General features: G+C 34.4%; 1 protein-coding gene across 1 annotated transcript in view; it reads right to left on the bottom strand.

The window, feature by feature from the left end:
- LOC136978211 (cytochrome P450 3A11-like) overlaps positions 1-8,308 on the bottom strand; it is a 230,304-nt gene that overhangs the window by 150,634 nt on the left and 71,362 nt on the right. The window lies entirely within an intron of this gene.

The raw sequence follows: 8,308 nt of genomic DNA, 5'->3' as shown, positions 1-8,308 counted from the left end.
CTCTCCCCCGTGGGGAGAAATTTCGAAAAATCCCTTCTTAGTGTGCGTTCTCGTGACGTACCCTAACTTTGTACCAAATTTCAACTTTCAACTCCTACCGTTTGTGCTCTTAACATTTCCATTGTTACGTAGCACTTCCATTGTTGACACTTCCATTGTTACTTAAAACTTCCATTGTTACTTAAAACTTCCATTGTTACTTAACATTTCCATTGTTGATGGAAGTGTTAAGATATTTAATCCTGTCCCTCTCCCCCGTGGGGAGGAATTTCGAAAAATCCCTTTTAGCGTGCGTTCTCGTGACGTGCCCTGTGTACCAAATTTCAACTTTCAACCCCTTACCGTTTGGGCTGTGCGCTGATTATTATTATTATGTTGGGTTAAGTGAGATATACTCGGTTAACACCGGTGGCTATGTACTATGCCGGACCGAAGTCAAGGCATAGTAACCAAAACAGAAATTATTATTATTATTATTATTATCATCATCAACTCGTCTCGATTATATATATAGATTACCATTAAAAACGGATTATCTGTTAATATCATTTTGTAATGTGAAGTTTCGAATTTTTGGAAAGTAGTTGGCTGAGAATTATCTCATTTCTGACAACAACATCTATCACATCTCGCCATCTTTGGTGAAAACCGTCAATCTGGTGAGCATAAAATGACTGCGGTGTTTCTTTGAAGAAAATAACATTCAACCGTACTGCAAGACTCTGCAGGGTGTGAAATTAATGATAGTCATTTGGCTCCAAGTCTGGACTGTAAGACGGATTAAGCAGAATCTTCCAATCTGGACTGGCCAGCTGCTCTAAGCTCTGTGAATGCTTGGTATACTTTGGCTATGTGAGAACCGAGGTGGTTAGGCGGCAAGCTTGACCCTACTTATCGGCTTCCTTGTCAGCATGTTTGTAGGAGGGCGATTAGGTAGTGGGGAGGGTTGGTGAGGTCGGGATAAAATATCGAGCGTACTCAAAAATAACTAACAGTAACTATAAAACTGTGAGGTTCGCCGACCGACTGCGTTAGTCAGGATTGTCGCGCGGTCACGACGAACGTGTGGGAGTGAAAGAAACTTACAGAGACGGGTTCCCCATTGTCAAACCGTTTAATAATAATAAAAATTCCTTACAACTAAGCTGACAAAGAGGCGTAATGCCAATCCAACGAAGGAAACTAAGTCCTTCAAAAATATAAAAAGATTCCGAATGTCCAGACGGTCGTTTAGATTCCTCCGGAGAAGGTGAAGCGGAGAACGATGCTCAGCCTTCGGTGTGTACGGACAGGAGCACAAAAATTCCGTGAGAGGAGCGCTATGAACCAAGAACTAATAACCGAGAACCTCACATCCTTTTTATGAGGTTTTTATAAGTTTGTTTTGAGTCCCAGATCGAACATTCGGATAGGTCAATGCCGACTTGTCCCCGCTCTCTAATTGGTCCTCCCCCTCGTTACAAACTGTAACGAGATCGGAACCCAGATCGTGGGATGAGTCAATCTCGACTGACAATTCGATCCCTATCGAAGATGTTCGATCACAGTACTCAAATTAATCTATTGTTTCAACCTGAGAAGACCGACTTTCTCGGAAATTTCTACAAACATGTCCTTATATGGACATAAAACATTCGTTTTTCGTTTGATGGTTTCTTTTTACAACATTAAAATAATAATTATTATTATTTTCTTTTATACAAAAAAAAGAAAAATTTCCTTTTTTCTTTTTGCACAAATTCTAGGCCCATTTCCGAAGCTTCACAAAACAACACATTTAATAAACACATAGATACAATTATAATTACAATTATTCTAGAGTACAAATATAAGATACCAAATTAACAGTAAATACTTGTATCGGCTGACAACTGTTAATTAGCGCGTGACCGTTTGTTTCATGTCTGACCAGGTTAGGTTTCTCTATCCGGAGTTACTACTAGTTAACTTAAAAGTAGGCGAGAGAGCGAGAGAGAGTTTACAAACAAACCAAGTTAATACCTCATGATGATTACTCGCTGTGCATGGATCGCTGAAGACATTCGCTGATCTAGCGGAGAACCGGAGGTCTGTCAGAGAGCTGGTGTGTACACATGCATCTGTATTAATTTGTTTTGTTTTATTTTATTATGTTATCTCCAAAGCCATGGAAGCCTTGTCTTGTGTACACATGCATCTGTATTAATTTGTTTTGTTTTATTTTATTATGTTACCTCCAAAGCCATGGAAGCCTTGTCTTGTGTACACACGCAACTGTATTAATTTGTTTGTTTTATTTTATTATGTTACCTCCTAAGCCATGGAGGCCTTGTCTTGTGTACACACGCAACTGTATTAATTTGTTTGTTTTATTTTATTATGTTACCTCCTATGCCATGAAGGACTTTGTCTGTTTTCCCCAAGGGGCTGTTTATACGCGCTTTGTGTGTTGAGCACCAAGGCAAGTTAGCCGTTATGGGGCTCCTAATGCCTGAAGTTGTAGAGGCAGTCATTCTGTACACAACTATATGTTTGTAATTTGTATTCATTGATGTTATACAATTGGCTCTCAAGTGACACATTGTAGTCTCATATTTCACACTTTCCTGTCATTCTTTTCTTTTCTTCATTCTTCTAACTTCTATAACTCTTCATATTTCTCTTTCCAAGGCTATACCTATTGGTGGAGGCCTTCTAATCCCTTTGGTAAATATAAATGTCAGAGAGCTGGCGGATACGGATGCTTCGGTCCGGAGGTAGTAGCCGCAGAGTATGGCGGGCCAGGGTATCTAGTTGGAGTTCGCCCGGAGTCCTCGCGGAGGACCGTGTTCAACCCCTTTTTATACCCGTTTCGGGGATCTGACTAATGCATTGGATGATGTAATGTGTTTTAAGCTCGATTTGGGTCCGGGTGTTGCGGATACGAACTGTCAAGAGTCGGACGTGTCGATGAATTATTGACATTTTCTCTCCGACATTGTTACTTATCTTACTTCAAAATCGAGATAACAACTGTCAAACATACTGAATTAATAGCTGGAGGTGACTAAGGTGAAGATTTGTCTTGCCACCTTAGTAATAATTGTTGATATTCAAACCGTTTTATCTATCAAGTAAGAGGATGTATGTGAGTTTTTGTTTTTTTTATTCGCCTCGTAATCCCTTCTCCCGGGAGGGGGAGGTTAGAATCGGATTGGAATATTGTTTTAATTAATTAAATGATTTAATTAATTTACTAGCCTTCTTCTCTTCAGATTCTCACAGATAAATGAGGGCGTCTTAAATATTACGAGAAGAAATTATTGGCTGCGTCGTTTATTCTAGGTCTTTCTTTCTTAAAGTATTATCAGAACCTTGTTTTCAATTTAAAGTGTTTTGTTTTCTAAAGAATTCTGTTGAACTTTTGTTTTAAGGGGCGTGTTTCCTCTGCTATAAATTTGCTTTCGTCGCTGGTGTTGTTTCGTAGCATCTGTCAGTACTGTGTCACGAATACTAATTTATTTTTTTTTTATAAGTAAGTAATTTGCCTATTTTTGCTTTTTATTTATTAGTATTTTCGTATTTTGTTAACAGATGCTCCAAAGTGTTAAACTTTAAATATTACATTTTAATTTTAAATCTTATAATTTCAATTATTACTTATATAATTTATTATTGTATACGTTTGTCTGTGTTTTTATAATCTTGTATTTAACTGTTTTGTTTTCGGGATAAGGTATTGCTCCTCTCATCAAGGATTGTATCCAGTATGCAAAATAAAGAAATAAATAGGATAATACATAAAAATAAACAGAATTTTCAAACCCAGGCTGGCCAGCTGCTCTAAGGTCATATTTGTTGTGTGTGCTGGCATACAGTCGTAGAGGTATCGGACTTTGTTAATTTTAGGATCGTACAGAAACATTGAAGTTATTGTGCTACTTCTTTGGTGAACAACCGTAGATTATAGTCTATCAATTGCAGGAGAATGTCATCATCAGTTATTTAATGGGGCTAGCTGGACTGGGTTCATCGTAAAGCAACAAATCTTCATATTTGAATGTATCGAACAAATAGTAACATGTCTGCTTGTTGACTGTGTCGTCGCCAAAAGCCTTGTAGATTGGCTCGGGAGTGTTCGTTGCGTTGAGGCTACTTTTCAAGTGATAGGGAAAGAACACAAAAATGTCTTCTTTCGAAAGTTTCATGGAATGTGTTTTTTTGATATTGTCAGACATTGCTGATTCATTGAATTAGAAATAATTACTTTAATCCAATGAAATATGCCGTGAAATTTCCTGTGGTTATATACTCATATCCACCATTTTTTTCAGTTGTTTCCAGAAAAAAATCGAAATTTCTAAATTTGATTTTTACGACGTAATATAATAATAATAATGTGATATAATAAGATAGAGTGGCTCACAACGTGGTTTTGCTTGTATTCTATTTATGAAAAATAAATTAATTATGCTATTCCTTTCTTGTTTTGTTATAAAATAACAATAAATTTCAAACAAGTTAAAATAAAAAATGAAATCGTAATTAATAAGTTATATATAGGCCTATATATATATAACTTATTAATGCAAGTACGTATTGGAATTATAATTCAAATTTATGACTCATTTAATAAAAATTTATGTAATTTAATGATTAATATGTTTAAATTAAGCATTATTATATATATTATCTTAATTATATTTATAATATATTAAAAGTGTTATATTTTAATGTATGAAAAATAAATTTATCCAATCAAATCAAATCAAAAGACTTCGAGAAATTTATCGCACCCTCTACATAAATCTATTGTCATCTGAGAATCGATGCCCAGTAGATTGGAAGCCTCTGTGTGATAAGAGTTTATGAAATTATCTTTATAATAAAAACTGTATGATAGTAAACTTTATCCTAAAAGTCGATTCCTATGAATCTAGTTTGCCTGTACAGTACATGTGTCGCGTAACAATGCTGTATGCGAACAAATGGCATTATTTGCATATGTTCCCTACTGCAAACTGTCACACCATTTCTATTTATATTTCGGCAGAATAATAGCATTTTCCCGCATTTAGTTTTGTTTGTTATCACTTAATTTATAATTTAAAAATTAAGAAAAATCAATTTAACGGTCGAAAAAATCGTTCCGTTACTAATTCTTTGGAATAAAATCAAAAAGTTTAATTTTATGATATGTTTATATTAAACGTGTTTAAAACGACGTTATGTAAAATAAAATTTTCAGGTGTTCATGAAATGAAGCTGTTTCATCCTGCGTTAATATCGGATATAAAAATTTTTAATAATAATAATCAGCTTCAACTTTCAAAATTTAACGAAGAAACTGTTGTTACATCACACGCCTATTTTTACAACGGGGAAAAGCTTGAATTTTGTACACAGTCTTACTTTTTCAGTGATAATACTAAAATGCAAAATAGTATGGAACAAAATTATAAGACATTCTTAAACATTCCAGTTTTGGAGAATTAATTTCATTGTGAGGATTACAACTGGGATTACTCCAACGGGGTCCCGGCTGTTTTTTTAACCCGAGAAATTTTTCTCATCCCGGGAAATTTCGCAAATTTCTTAAAAATTCACTTTTTTCTTATTTTGTGATAAAGTTGAAAAAATTTTGCAAATAGAAAGTATAATTAACTCATATACCGTCAGAATACATTTGTATTTATTAATTTTAAGCCTGCTTATTAGTTTCTTAAATTATTGCTTATTATAGCATGTCACAGATTGTCAATAATCAATATGTATTTGTGGCAGGACTGAAAATTCTTTACTTGTCAGAACCTGTAATATCTCGAATAATTGCGCCGAAGCTGTTTTAATTTTAAATATGCCCAGTAGTTTCAATAACTGCATTATGCCAGGTTGTGCAAATTGGGCTAGGATAGAAACGTACGAAGTCTGCAAGTATGAAGTTTTTCTTCATAATCCCGATTATTAAAGCAAAACGAACTACCGAATTATCGGGCTATAAGCTCGATACCGCTATTAATGCAGCCGAGGTAGACAAATCAAGAATACTAAATGGCAAAAGAAGTACTGTAACCCATCTCGAAAACGAACTAGAAATCTTCCAGGCTACGCGTGAAAAGAAAACACAACATCTGTCTTCTCTTAAATGCATTAAAGACGATTACGCCCACATGAATTGAATCGGAAAGGGCATTCTCGGTAGCAGGACTTTTCATTACTAAAATAAGAATCAAATTGAGTGATAGAAGTATTGACCACCTTTGCTTTTTAAAATCTTATTATAAAAATTTACAATAATATTTTGTATTATGTTTTATTTAAAAAACAAAAATTATTTTCTAAGTTAGAGTTTGATATAACTTCATTTTTTTCTTTAAATTTCCAACTCAATTCAAAGGCATTTTTGTTGTAAGCAGTATCCAACAAACTTTAATAATTTTTTTTCTATTTGTGAAAATTTCTACGTAATTCAAAGGTAATTTTAATACATATTTTACACAGCATTATTAATATTATTATTTTGGAGGTTGCAAGTTGTATTAAGTTACATAAAAATGAAAAATAATTATATCATTGATTTTAAAATATATTTTATATCTCAAAAATAATTAATTATATCCCGGGGTTTCCCGCGATTCCGAGACAAGCAGAAGACTGGAAAATGAGAAATCCTAATTAAAACGATTTACATTCCCAGACGATACCTTGTGTACAAACAAAAAACGGGTCGATCTGCCAATGAGAAATGACCATTTTTGGTCAGGTCCAATCAGGTCGTCCAAAACAAAATGCAAACGTACCCGAGCTGTTTCGACACAGAAACGATCAATATCGATACGTAAACTGATTTGTTATCAGATAGCTTACGATAAATCAAGGTCTTCCTGTTCCTGAGAGACGTTTATGGAAAATCCGATTCTAACTGGCGAATAATTCTGGAAGTCGAGTCCCATGTAGGTTCTTGATCCGGGGCAATCCTCTTCTTCCTACTTGACTAGAGACGACCAAAGTTCGATTAGGCACAGTCGATGTATTACAGGTAGCTCGAATGGCAGCTGTTTATAAGTTTCCACCAGAGAGAAATGAAAGGTCGTGCAACGTAGCTTCGAAGTTCAAACGGAATTTGGTAAGACGAAGTAGACTTTAGTTAAAATGGATTTTATAAAAAGGCGCGTTACTGAGAGAACTTTCTGTTTTGTTTGTTAAGAGAAGAATCGGATGTTTCTTGGAGAAAAGGAACAACGGGTCTTGGGTAAAATTCCTGTCCCCCCGTGAGCCTTACATCATCGTGAACAATATATGTATTAACATTTTTTGTAATTTACTTAATTGTTTAGTAATATTGGCATACTCGTAATATGTATGTAGCTATATATCAAAATATGGTGAAATATATTTAACAATATAACAATAATAAAATTGTGCCTAAAATTGCAAAGTTCGTCATTTCATAAGAAAACGAATAACAATTACGGCAGAATAAAAAGTGACATTTTCTATCAATCAGGAATAATTCCATTGGATTGGCGTATATGTAAGATCATACCTATATTTAAGAAGGGACGTAGAGATTTGCCGGAAAATTATAGACCAATTTCATTATTACCGACTATTTCTAAAGTGTTTTGTAAAATCTTAGGCAAGCGATTGGTAATGTGGTTGAATAAGTTTGAAGTTCTTTCGGACTTTCAGGTTGGTTTCCGGTCGGGTTTTTCAACATTGGACAATATTTTTGTTTTATATGCTTTAATACAGAAGTCTTTAAGGAAGAAACGAGGCAAACTTTACGTCTTTTTTGTGGATTTGACTGCTGCATTTGATTCCTTGGATAGAGATATTTTGTGGAGACAGCTATTGATGATTGGGTTGAGTTATAAATTTGTAAATTTTTTGATGCAGTTATATACTAATACAGAGGCATGTGTGTCCGGTAAAGATGGTATTTCTGATCATTTTATACGTTTAAGGGTGTGAAACAGGGTTGTGTTTTGAGCCCATTATTGTTTAATCTATATTTATTTCCACTGGTAAGTTAATTGAATGCTTCTGAATTAGGGGGTATTGATCTTTTGGGAACTGAAGTGAAAATTTTGACGTATGCTGATGATTTGGTGGTCATGGCAGACTCGCCCTTGGGCCTACAGAGATTGATAGATTTTTTGGAAACGGCATTACAGTAGTTAAATCTTTCTGTGAATATTAATAAATCTAAAATTATGGTTTTTCGAAACGGAGGAAAACATTCTAAAAGGGAAAATTGGTTTTTACAAGAGGGTAAAATAGAAGTAGTTGATGAGTATAAATATTTGGGTGTATTCTTCCAGTCTAACGGTCGTTTTTCTAAACATTT

The sequence above is a fragment of the Centruroides vittatus genome, unplaced genomic scaffold (assembly GCF_030686945.1).
Source record: "Centruroides vittatus isolate TY-2023 unplaced genomic scaffold, ASM3068694v2 contig_5, whole genome shotgun sequence".
Lineage (NCBI taxonomy): Eukaryota > Metazoa > Arthropoda > Arachnida > Scorpiones > Buthidae > Centruroides > Centruroides vittatus.
Note: the sequence above shows the minus strand (reverse complement) of the source record. Positions and strands in the feature narration are given on the sequence as shown.